Source organism: Peromyscus eremicus, chromosome 8a (assembly GCF_949786415.1).
Source record: "Peromyscus eremicus chromosome 8a, PerEre_H2_v1, whole genome shotgun sequence".
NCBI lineage: Eukaryota > Metazoa > Chordata > Mammalia > Rodentia > Cricetidae > Peromyscus > Peromyscus eremicus.
The window spans coordinates 83,973,815-83,986,546 of record NC_081423.1 but is presented as its reverse complement, the minus strand read 5'-3'; the positions used below and the strand labels follow the sequence as shown (position 1 = coordinate 83,986,546).

The 12,732-nt window shown below is 45.8% G+C and overlaps 2 non-coding genes across 2 annotated transcripts; one reads left to right on the top strand and one right to left on the bottom strand.

The window, feature by feature from the left end:
- Nucleotides 1-4,168: 4,168 nt before the first annotated feature.
- Nucleotides 4,169-4,359, bottom strand: LOC131918182 (U2 spliceosomal RNA). Its single transcript, XR_009380915.1, has one exon. It is a non-coding gene; the product is annotated as a U2 spliceosomal RNA (small nuclear RNA).
- Nucleotides 4,360-11,352: 6,993 nt separating this feature from the next.
- Nucleotides 11,353-11,543, top strand: LOC131918178 (U2 spliceosomal RNA). The gene has a single exon (XR_009380913.1). It is a non-coding gene; the product is annotated as a U2 spliceosomal RNA (small nuclear RNA).
- Nucleotides 11,544-12,732: the final 1,189 nt, after the last annotated feature.

Below are 12,732 nucleotides of genomic sequence, written 5' to 3'. Positions count from 1 at the left end.
ATAAGATTAACGCACCTCTTGACTCATTGTTACTAAGCCTTTTACCTTTTTAAAACTTGGTTTCTCTCTCTCTCTCTCTCTCTGTACTGCGCCTTAATGGTGCCTTCTGCTTTCAAGTATTGAACTCATTACAGTCTTAAACTGGCCTGTCACTTGGTGGACTACTTTGAAATCGAAGGCTTGTAGTTTAACTTTAAAGCCTCCCGAGGTATGTATGCTTCACCGTATATCTACCTCGATACCTATCTATCTCGACTTCTTTGTGTGTTTCTAGGTGCTGCTAATCCTCTGTCCGTACAGATAGACCTGGTAAAGGTTTTTCTCTCATTTTTGCCTCCTTCACTCAACTGACAGTTTTCTTTTCTGGTACAGACATCTTTTAATTCCATGCAATCCTTTTTTAATCATTGATTTTACTTCATGAACGATTGGAAGTCTGTTTAGAAAGTCCTTATTGATGTGTATCTCTTGAAACATGTTCCCTACCTTCTTCCTTATGGCACTTTTTTTAAGGTATTTTGCTGAGGTCATTTGAAGTTGGTTTTTTTTTTGGGGGGGGGGTGTATGGGGTAAGAGATCAGGATCTACTTTCGTTATTTTACATGTAGTCATTTGTTGACGATGTGTTGTTGTTTTTTTTCCCCCTCCAATGTGTATTTCTTGGTACCTTTGTCAAAAATCAAAAGGCTATGTGGCCTTATGTCTTGCTCCTTTGTTTATTCCAATTGCCCCAGGTGTCTGTACTATTTTTACTGTTGTGCCTGTAACTTGAAATCATGTATGGTGATAACCCCAGCAATATATTTTATTTTATTTTTTTTTTTTGACCAGGATTGCTTTGGCTTTCCAGAGTTTTTTATGGTTTTATACACACTTTAAGACACACACACACAAAGGTTCAAAAGTAAGACTAACTTTTTTTCCCCCATAGTTTTCCTCTCTGTTTTTTTTCCTCTCTGGTTTTGTATGTTACCTCTATGATTTTGGCTTTTTTGCTGGGTTATTTAGTATTTGTTTCCTGTATCACATTGGCTCTTTGAGGTTCTACATTTATTTTCTCAGTTTCTCACTACAAAATTTCTTGAAAGTAAAACTAGCTACTTGACACAACACAGAAAACAAAACTGAATTTTCTGAACCATAAAAGCGGTGTGCGGAGACTGGGTGCTGGTTATGAGTTTGAGGCAGCCAGGGCTACAGAGAAACTATGTCTCATAAAACACTGAACAAAACTTACAGCTAGGTAGTTGGCACACCTTAACCTGAGGCCTTGGAAGCAGAGACAGGGATGTTCTGCTGGCACACCCACAGATACACACAGCTCTATTTGATAGTCTCTTTGGCAACTCACAATTATTTGTAGTCTAAAGACCAGAAAACTCAGAACTCACAACACTTTCAACAACCTGGCAGGATTTTTTTTTAAATGCACAGTAAGGCTATAGAGTTGACTCAGTGGTTAAGAGTATTTTTTCCTGTTGCAAAGGACCCAGGTTCAATTTCCAGCATCTACTTGGTGGCTCACCACCTCCTTGGGCGCCAAACATGAATGTGGTGCACAGATGTACATGCAGGCAGAACACCTGAAGTAGTAAAAATAAATCTAAAAAAAAAAATTCCTGGGTGGTTGCTGGGGACGGCATATAAGATTGGAGATGAGGGACCCAAGATTGTGGACCATCAACCCTCCATGTGTTCCTGAACTCTGGATCTTCTGCTTAGCATGCCTCTAGAGGGCCAAGGCAGAAACGCCTACATGTCCCAAGGTCATGCTTTATGGCATGCACATGTCATGTTCTCCATATAATTTCTTGTAATGCTAGTCTTTTTCTTCTATCTGATCTTCATGTTCTGTATTCCTAGATCAATGGTGATTTCTGTGATACAGGAAAGGAGTAAAGTAGATTTCACAGAAAATTATACAGAGATAATCACCCAGGCTGGGTTTAAGGCAGTTATGTAGGTCATGGGAAATAACCTACAGCCTGGGGAAGCTTTTCAGGCTTGGATAAACTGTAATGAATGTGTGGTCAACTATAGCACATGGTATGATGTGTATCAACACACTGGACTCAGATTGGCCACGATGAATAATTCAGTTTCTGAGGATATTCCAAGGGCATTGTGTAAACTTGAGACCCTAAGGGGTGTTTGTTGGCTGAAGACTGTGGATGGAGTAACATATAGATAGGTTGACAAACTGGAAGTGTGAAAACCTAGAATAGGAGGAAAATGGTGGCCTCCACCAAGAAAGGGAGATGGCGCCGGGCGGCGGTGGCGCACGCCTTTAATCCCAGCACTCCGGAGGCAGAGGCAGGCAGATCTCTGTGAGTTCGAGGCCAGCCGGGGCTACCAAGTGAGTTCCAGGAAAGGCGCAAAGCTACACAGAGAAATCCTGTCTCGAAAGGTGGGGTGGGTTTCTGAGACAGGTTTTTTTTGTTTTGTTTTTTAAGAAAAAGTCTTTTTAAAAAGAGAATTGGGACTGGAGAGATGGCTCAGCGGTTAAGAGCACTGGCTGTTCTTCCAGAGGTCCTGAGTTCAATTCCCAGCACCCACATGGTGGCTCACAACCATCTGTAATGGGATCTGGTGCCCTCTTCTGGCCTGCAGGGATATGTGCAGACAGAACACTGTATACATAATAAATAAATCTTTAAAAAAAAAAAAAGAGAATTGTTTGTGTTGGGGATTTAGTTCAGTGGTAGAACACTTGCCTAGCAAGCGCAAGGCTCTGGGTTCGGTCCTCAGCTCGGGGGGGGGGGGGGGATTGTTTTAGCTCCAGGACAGAAGAGTGGGGAGCTCAGGGCTTAAAGGCTGCCTGTGGGGTGGATAGAAATCTGCTGTCAGGATAATTGGCAGTTAAAAAGGAGGTAATAAAGATAAGTGCGAGAATTTATCATGTGGAAGAGGAGGAATCAAGGTATCTGAAGACATTTTCCTAAAGCAAAAGCAAAAGGGCAATCAGCTCACAGGTTCGGGAGTTTAGCAAGGCAAAGAGCAGGCATACGCTCACAAGTTTAATGTAGATTAAAACGTGGTTTGCAGGATACAAAAGGGTTAAGAAACAGAAACTTAGTAAGTCAAAGAGACTTAATAACAATGCATAACAATGTGGCTCCTGATTTGGTTTCACAATGGAAAAACTGTCTTTTAGTTCAAAAGAATTTTGAGAAAAATGACCATTCTACCAAAAGCAATTTAGAGATTAAATGCAACTGCAATAAAAAGGCTAGTGACCCTCTTTTACAAATACGGAGTGGATGTGTGTATAAAACCATAAAAAACTCTGGAAAGCCAAAGCAATCCTGGTCAAAAAAAAAAATAAAATAAAATATATTGCTGGGGTTATCACCATACATGATTTCAAGTTACAGGCACAACAGTAAAAATAGTACAGACACCTGGGGCAATTGGAATAAACAAAGGAGCAAGACATAAGGCCACATAGCCTTTTGATTTTTGACAAAGGTACCAAGAAATACACATTGGAGGGGGAAAAAAAACAACAACACATCGTCAACAAATGACTACATGTAAAATAACGAAAGTAGATCCTGATCTCTTACCCCATACACCCCCCCCCCAAAAAAAAACCAACTTCAAATGACCTCAGCAAAATACCTTAAAAAAAGTGCCATAAGGAAGAAGGTAGGGAACATGTTTCAAGAGATACACATCAATAAGGACTTTCTAAACAGACTTCCAATCGTTCATGAAGTAAAATCAATGATTAAAAAAGGATTGCATGGAATTAAAAGATGTCTGTACCAGAAAAGAAAACTGTCAGTTGAGTGAAGGAGGCAAAAATGAGAGAAAAACCTTTACCAGGTCTATCTGTACGGACAGAGGATTAGCAGCACCTAGAAACACACAAAGAAGTCGAGATAGATAGGTATCGAGGTAGATATACGGTGAAGCATACATACCTCGGGAGGCTTTAAAGTTAAAACTACAAGCCTTCGATTTCAAAGTAGTCCACCAAGTGACAGGCCAGTTTAAGACTGTAATGAGTTCAATACTTGAAAGCAGAAGGCACCATTAAGGCGCAGTACAGAGAGAGAGAGAGAGAGAGAGAGAGAAACCAAGTTTTAAAAAGGTAAAAGGCTTAGTAACAATGAGTCAAGAGGTGCGTTAATCTTATATTTGAACCAGCGTTAGAGGTCCCCCGAGGGGGTGCACCGTTCCTGGAGGTACTGCAATACCAGGTCGATGCGTAGAGTGGACGGAGCAAGCTCCTATTCCAACTCCTAGTTCCAAAAATCCATTTAATATATTGTCCTCGGATAGAGGACGTATCAGATATTAAACTGATAAGAACAGATACTACACTTGATCTTAGCCAAAAGGCCGAGAAGCGATAACCCTCCCGTCACAACCGCCCGCGACACTCACGTGCGCACACACCTTCACATCACGGTCGCAAACACGCACGCAGCCACAGGCACGCGCCCGACACCGACTCTCCTGCTCTTTCCTGACCACGACCTTCACTCCAGGGAAAGCCTGCGAGATCCAGGTGGGACGAGGATAGTTTTGTTGCTCGTTTCGCTCCCAGAGTTCCCGGGAGACGCGGCCACCTCCTCATTTGCATGCCCCGCCCAGCGCGCATTCCATCTCTGCGCTGCACAGCGCCGCGGGAGCGCAGACAGAGCCCCGCCCGCCATTCTGCCCGGTTCTTAATCTTTGACGGTCCCTGCCACAAGAGGTTCCCCACCCCGCTTCTATCTAGTCCATTGGGCCGAATCTCGTCTCGCCCTGAGATGGCACCCGCGACCGAGGGGAGGGGGCCGGTGCCCTCCCTGCCCGGGTGTGGCCCCGGGGGAGGGGTGGACGGAGCCTTGGGAGCCGGGCCCTTGGAATGTCAGCTCCTTTGCTGTGACACTGCTCTCTGGGGTTTTTGCCTCCGCCGCCCCCTTCGTTCCTTCCTTCCTTTCCCTGTTCTTCTTGTTTTCACATGGAGTCTTTCGCCTAGAAATTGCAGACCTGAAATATTCCATGATCCTCCCGCCTCAGCCAGGACCAACAGCCGGGTTCCTTTCCTAAAATTTGAGACAGGGTCTTTCTGTGTATCCCTGGCTATCCCAGAGCTGGCCTCAGACTCACAGAGAGATAGGCCTGGTCTTGCCTCCCTAAAGCTGTGAGCTACCACACCCGGCACGTTTTTGTTTTTGTTTTGTTTTGTTTTAAACAGTCTAAAACTCATTTTGGATTGAGCTTTATGGAGCAGACCTGTATTCAACTCCACAGGCTGGTCCATAGGAAGAGCCAGTGTTCCAGGCTGGACCTGGTTGCGTAGGGAAAGGCTATGAGCCGAGTGAAACTAAAGGAACTCTTTTGGGCAGGAATGCCTTTAGGACCAGATCGATGCCTGGAGTCTCTTCCCACTCGCTACTTCAGAAACTCTGGCACTTTATAAAGGATGAGGAGGAGAGCATCAGAATTATTGTGTATTGTAAGTGTAATTCTAGTGCTTGGCAGACTGAGGCAGTGAGATACTTGAAGGAAGAGAAGAAAAAAACGAGTGTGTGTGTGTGTGTGTGTGTGTGTGTGTGTGTAGTTCAGTTGGTAGAGTGGTTGGTTGCCCTGCATGCACAAAGACCTGGATTTGATCTCCCGCACACACAAAATTCAGCCTCTTGTCGCATATCTGAACTTGAAGTACTCTGGGGTATAAGTAGGAGAAATGCCAAGGTCATTTTTAGCTACATAATGAGTTCGAGGTCCACCTGGCGTACACAAGCAAACAAAAAAGAGGAGGAGGCAGGGCTGTAGATCAGTGGTAGAGTGCTTCGGCAAGGAAAAGACCCCGGGTTCAACAGTCAGTCAACAGAGCAAAACGTGCATGTTCGGCAGACTCCGTCAGCTGCTCAGGTTTTCCTCAGTGTGACGAGGGTCGTTGAGGAAGAGGAAACTTCAGTTGAGAAAAATGCCTCCATCAGACTGTCCTGTAGGCAAGTCTATAGGACATTTTCTTGGTTAATGATTGATGTGGGAGGGCCCAACCCACTGGAGATGCTGCCACCCCTAGGCAGGTGGTTCAGGGTGGTACAAGAAACACATCCACCTATCCTTGCCATAGCTGGCCCCTGACATGTCCTCCTAGAAGCCCTATTCAATCCTCCCCGGTGTCTAGGATTATAATATGGAAGGAGAGAGTGTGGTTAGTCGAAAAATGTACAAGGCTTACCTTGATGATCCTTTTTGACCATCCATTGAAGCCAAAGTAGTTCTTGGCATCATGAGCTGCTTAAGGCAAAGGCCTGATGTCTCAGGGCCTTGAGTCTAGTGCCGAGACGAACCTGCAGTCAGGAGAGAGACCCACAAATGTCACACAGCCTGCCAGGTTCTACTTTGGAGACACGAGATCAATCAATTCCAACTCCATAAGGGACAGTGAAGATCAGGGGGTCAGAAGGAGGTCCCAAGTCCTGCATCAGAGTGAGCCCCACACACAATGCTGTCCATCTAAGCCTCAGTGCTGTCCGCCATCATTGTTAGGATCCCTGGTTAAGTGGCAGGTTGCCCTGGGGGCCAGAGATGGAGCTCGGTTGGTGGAGTGTTAGCCTAGCATGCAGGAAGCCCAGGGTTCAAGCCTGAGCAGCATCACAAAAACCAGGTGTGATAGCGTTCCAAAGAGAGCGAGGGCCGGGCGGTGGTGGCGCATGCTTTTAGTCCCAGCACTCGAGAGGCAGAGCCAGACGGATCTCTGTGAGTTCGAAGCCAGCCTGGTCTACAGAGTGAGTTCCAGGAAAGACACTAAAACTACACAGAGAAACCCTGTCTCGGAAAAAAAAAAAGAAAAAAAGAAAAAAAGAAAAGAAAAAAGAAAAAAAGAGAGGGAGAGGAAGGAAAGAAAGCAGCAAAGAACTGTGGAAACGGGTTGAGTTAGCAAATAAAGAGTTTGTCTCCCCATCTAGTGGCTCCTGTTTGAGAATCTGACACAGCAGAGGAGGTGAACCATCCACCCACCCCTCTCCAAGTTAAGAACCCCTATTACAAAGTAACATAGAGGCTCGTGGCCAGTTAACAAGCTTCTTCGCCATTTCAAATACCAAGTCTTGAGTTTACATATTTTACACATTACTGTGCATTCCTTATGGAAAGGGGCCTTAGCGTTGGCACAGAACACGCTTGGACACCGACTCTTAACATAAAGGAGATTTGTGACCCGCGAGGGGCAAGCTGGGATGTGCTGGAGGGGTGTGGAGCCTTCAGCGCCAGCAGCAGCGAGCGAGCGAGCGAGCGAGCGAGCGAGGTGTCTTTTGTTGTTTATGCTTGTTTTGTTTGTTTTGAGGAGTTGGTTTTTCAGGAGAGAAGAGGGAGGTCTGTGCTGGGGGAATCGTTAAGTCCTAGGCTAAGTCCTGGTTATACAGCCCTATATTAGCCAGTGTAGCCAGATAATGAATGTTGACTGCTGGACCTTGGTGATCAGTCTCAGGAATGAGTCAGTGGCCAAGTGAGGGAATGGACCTGGGGGGGAGGGGGGGCTAGCCTTAAGAATGTGATGTCACAGCCGGGCGGTGGTGGCGCACGCCTTTAATCCCAGCACTCGGGAGGCAGAGCCAGGCGGATCTCTGTGAGTTCGAGGCCAGTCTGGGCTACCAAGTGAGTTCCAGGAGAGGCGCAAAGCTACGCAGAGAAACCCTGTCTCGAAAAACCAAAAAAAAAAAAAAAAAAGAATGTGATGTCACGGTTTAGCAAGGGAGAAGGAAGGAGCAAGACTTGCTGGCGCCATGTTTACAATGTTTGGGCCCGTTAGCGAGCCCTTCACCTTAATTACTCATTCCTTCCCAGAAGTTTTCCCTCATCATTAGAAAGTGGTGTTTGTTGGGGATCTCCAGCTCAGGGGCCCATTACACACACACACACACACACACACACACACACACACACACACACACGGCTCCTCCCCTGGAGCAGCCCTCTCCAGACCCTGCCCAAAGAAAGTCTGACAAACAGCAGCTCCTCCCCTGGAGGGTATTTAAGGGCCCCCCCTCAGGAGCAGCCTTGTGGGTTCCCCTCTTTCCCTGAGCCCACCCCAGAATGCTTTGCTGGGATTAAAACCGGGAATTTAATTTGGCCTGATCTGATTTACGGCATCGGCGGAGAAACCCAGTATTGGCATATGGAAATCTTTCATTGTTATTCATAACACTTGAATACAAATAAACTCAACATATTGTTAGTTACTTATGCATCTGTTTATACGTTCTCCTAAGTATCCAAGTGGCCAACACCTTCATTTTCTGATTCCAAGAACCAAGTGTAGTTCATAGCATCTAATAGAGGATCGAGGGAGGAAGTAAATAAAACTTGCAAGGCTCAGGAAGTTTCTGAAACCTAGCCGCCCCACCTTACCCACTTAAATAAGCAGTAACAATTGTGGCCAGAGAAGACTCTTCAGGTAGCCCAGAAGATACTCAATGGGTAATGTGTTGGTTTTTTTTGTTTGTTTATGTGGGTTGGTTTGGTTTTTTCAAGACGGGGTTTTTCCATGTAGCCCTCTGTAGACCAGGCTTATAGCCATCTCTTTTACTGTTCATTATATTATAAAATCAGGGACAAATATTAAAGATTAAAAACCTGAGATAAAGCTGGGTGGTGGTGGCACAGGCCTTTAATCCAGCACTCGGGAGGCAGAGGCAGGGGAGGCTCTGAGTTTGAGGCCAGCCTGGTCTACAGAGAGAGATCCAGGACAGTCTCCAAAGCTACACAGAGAAAATATATCAAAATATATAAAAAATAACAACAAAACCCCCTGAGATAATCACAAGCGACCTCGACACACACACAGCCACACAGGCACTTCCTGGCAAAAAGCCAGGGCAACCCCTTGGCCCTGCCTCATCCTCTCTCTTCCAGGCGCCTTTCTTTCTCACATCCCCAGTCAGCCAGGGAACTCCATGATCCATTCGGGACTGCCGAATGTGAACCCCACCTCTCGTGCCAAACACTCTATTCCGTTGGCCATCGGACCACAACATAGACAAAATTCCTGTAACATAGGCTGGCCTCGAACTCACAGAGATCCGCCTGCCTCTGCCTCCTGAGTTCGCGTGCCACCACCACTGGCTTATGTTTTTGTGCTTGAGAGAACTGCAAAGCAAAGCTAAACTTCCAAATATTAAGGGCTGTTATTATCATGGCCTGGTCTTATACATTTATTTATTTATTTATTTATTTATTTATTTATTTATTTATATACATATATGTATACTTATTTTTGATTTTTCAAGACAGGGTTTCTCTGTGTAGCCCTTGTTGTCCTGGAACTCACTTTGTAGACCAAGCTGGCCTCGAACTCACTGAGATCCACCTGCCTCTCCCTCACAAGTGCTGAGATTAAAGGCTTACGCCACAACCGCCCCGTGGTTTAGTACAATGTTAACAAAACTGTTGTATGAAAGATACTAGATCATAAGGTTAAACACTGTTTCTGCTTCTGTAAATGAAAGCTTGTTTTGCTCAAGAGAACCAAGACTTCACAAAACAGAATGTAACCTTCTGTTTGCAGGTGAACAGAATGTGATTTTGTGTTCTTTGCCTGTATAAAGCTGACTAATGCAGCTCCCGGCTACATTTGGGAATCTTGGGTCCTGGGGGTAGCCTGGTGCCAGTATCCGAATAAAAGCCTCTTCTCTGCTAAAATTTATTTTCGTCTTTTTGTTGTTGTTGTTTTGTTTTGTTTTTCTCCAGATCTCATTACAGATGGATGTGAGCCACCGTGTGGGTGCTGGGAATTGAACTCAGGACCTCTGGAAGAGCAATCGGTGCTCTTATCCTCTGAGCCATCTCTCCAGCCCAAAATTTATTTTCTTATATAATTTATTTTTATTTTATGTACATTGGTATTTTGCCTGCATGTATGTCTGTGTGAGGGTGTCAGAAGCCCTGGATCTGGCGTTTCAGACAGGTGTGAGCTGCCATGTGGGTGCTGGGAATTGAACCTGGGTCCTCTGGAAGAGCAAACAGTGCTCTTAACCGCTGAGCTGTCCGTCCACGCGTTGTTAAAAGTATTAATGGTCAGACTGGTAAATCTCTGAATGACCCCAGACCCATAACAGATAGCAGCTTTCATGAGTCTTTTAGCAGGGTGGGCTGCTAAAGCAGAGCCTTTGACTTTTCTGTGTTCCCACAAGCCACCCATTTCCTTGGATCTATAAGTAACCGGATACACTGTTCTCCAGCAGAGTGGTGGAATCTTTTCTCTTGTCAGCTAGCAATGCCTTTTCAGGACGTGAACCTCTCCCTAGAAAATGTCACACACCACTCTACGCTGTGGTTCATCTCTGGCTCGAGCTCTCTCTTTAAAAGATGTATTGATTATGTACACAGTGTTCTGCCTGCACACCAGAAGAGGGCACCAGATCTCATTACAGATGGTTGTGAGCCACCATGTGGTTGCTGGGGTTTGAACTCAGGACCTCTGGAGAGCAGCCAGTGAGTGCTCTTAACCTCTGAGGCATCTCTCCAGCCCTGTCTCCGGCTTTTTAGCCCCCTTCTCCCTGCAGCCCACTGTGCTGATTTCTGGTGCCGCCCCTTGAGTATGTCAACTGCGGGTTCCTGCTTTTTCAGGCTCCTTCTCGGATTCGACACGGGAAACCCAGTATTTGGAAGCTGCGTGTAATGGCTTTCACCTGTAATCACAGCACCGAGGAGGCCGAGACAGGAAGGTTGCGGTAAGTTCCAGTCTAGCCTGGGCTGCAGTATGAGACACAGTTTCAAAACAACAAAAAAGAAATATGTAATAACAAACAGATAAGTTGGACTTCTAAGGGTCTCTTTCCCTAAGGGTCCGTGCACCCCTTGACCTGGTCAGAGTTTGCATAACTAGGGGACTGTCTTGTGACCACCGGCCCTCCCCAACTGATTGTTGAATGCATCTCTTCATAAAGAAGGAGCCTAGGCCCAGGTATAAAGGTAGAGAAAGGGAAAAATGTAAGGAAAGTGGAAGAGAGTGATGATCTCCCGTGGTCCTCAATCCTGTATCTGAAGCACTGTAAAGAACCTGGCAGAGCTTATGGGTCTGTGGGTCAGACACAGCGAACTGGCTGAAGGAGCCATCCTTCTTGCTTCCGGTTAGGAGCTATTCCCGACGCTGCTGCGCGTTGGGCGGGGCATGCAAATGAGGAGGTGGCCGCGTCTCCCGGGAACTCTGGGAGCGAAACGAGCAACAAAACTATCCTCGGCCCACGCTGGATCTCGCAGGCTTTCCCTGGAGTGAAGGTCGTGGTCAGCACAGAGCAGGAGAGTCGGTGTCGGGCGCGTGCCTGTGGCTGCGTGCGTGTTTGCGACCGTGATGTGAAGGTGTGTGCGCACGTGAGTGTCGCGGGCGGTTGTGACGGGAGGGTTATCGCTTCTCGGCCTTTTGGCTAAGATCAAGTGTAGTATCTGTTCTTATCAGTTTAATATCTGATACGTCCTCTATCCGAGGACAATATATTAAATGGATTTTTGGAACTAGGAGTTGGAATAGGAGCTTGCTCCGTCCACTCCACGCATCGACCTGGTATTGCAGTACCTCCAGGAACGGTGCACCCCCTCGGGGGACCTCTCACGCTGGTTCTAAATGTAAGATTTAACTTGTCTTTTGTCTTGTAGTTTAGTTTCTCTGCATCTAACGGTGAGGGCTTTTAACTGCTAAGCTTAGCGTCTTTTATTTTGTTGCTGGGAGTACGCTTTCTCCGTATTTGGCTTTTGTTGTTTAGTAATTTTATCGTTATTTTACTTTTTACTTTTTGATTTTTCGAGACAGGGTTTCCTGGATCTCGCTCCGTAGCCCAGGCAGCCCTAGAAGTCGCAGAAATCCGCCTGCCTCTGCCTCCCGAGTGCTGGGATTAAAGGCGTGCACCGCCACCGCCCGGCGTAGTTTTATTTTTTAATACTGTGTTGGTCTGCGACACTTGCACGCCTGCTGGATGACCTGCTTGTGAGCATTTTTTCTCTCTGTACTGGGGACCTCAGCTTTCTTGTTTTCAAGTACTGAACTCATTACGATTTTAAACTGGCCTGCAACTTGATAGGCTGCTTTGAAATTTCAGGGTTGTAATTTTTTTACAAGCTGCTTCAAACATCACAGTTGAGGGCTGTAGAGATGTGGCTCAGTGGTTAAATTTAAAACCACTGGTTGTTCTAGAGGTCCTAGATCCAATTTTCCAGCACCCACGTGGTGGCTCACAGCCATCTATAATGAAATCCGGTGCCCTTTTCTGTGATGCAGAAATACATGCAAGTAGAGCACTCATATTCGTAAAATACATAAACATTTTAAAAAGTCAGACTTGTCTTTTTCTTAGTTGTTCTTTTGTTATTTTTGTCATAGAGTTGGTAAGGACCCATCTCATCTCCACATTTCCTATGGTTTTCTTTAGATTGTGCTCTGTGCTGTAGGGTCCGAGTTGCATTTCTGGAGCACCTACCCACCATTTGTAGTACTGACATAGGATAACCGCGTCTTGGTTTTAGTTGTGGGAGTTCTGATTACACAGACAAGCAATAACTAGACAAGTACCCAGGAAGTGATTTAAATCCGTCTGTTCAACCAGGTAATGGTGGCACACGCCAAACACAAACCAACAAACCCACCACAATATAGAAATTAGAATTTATGCTCAGATGTTAGTTTAAATTTTATTTTCTCTTGTTTTTTCAAAATAGGGTTTCCTTTCTAGCAGCCCTGCTGCTTCTGCCTCTTGAGTGCTGGGATTAAAGGCATGCACCACTGTGCTTGAC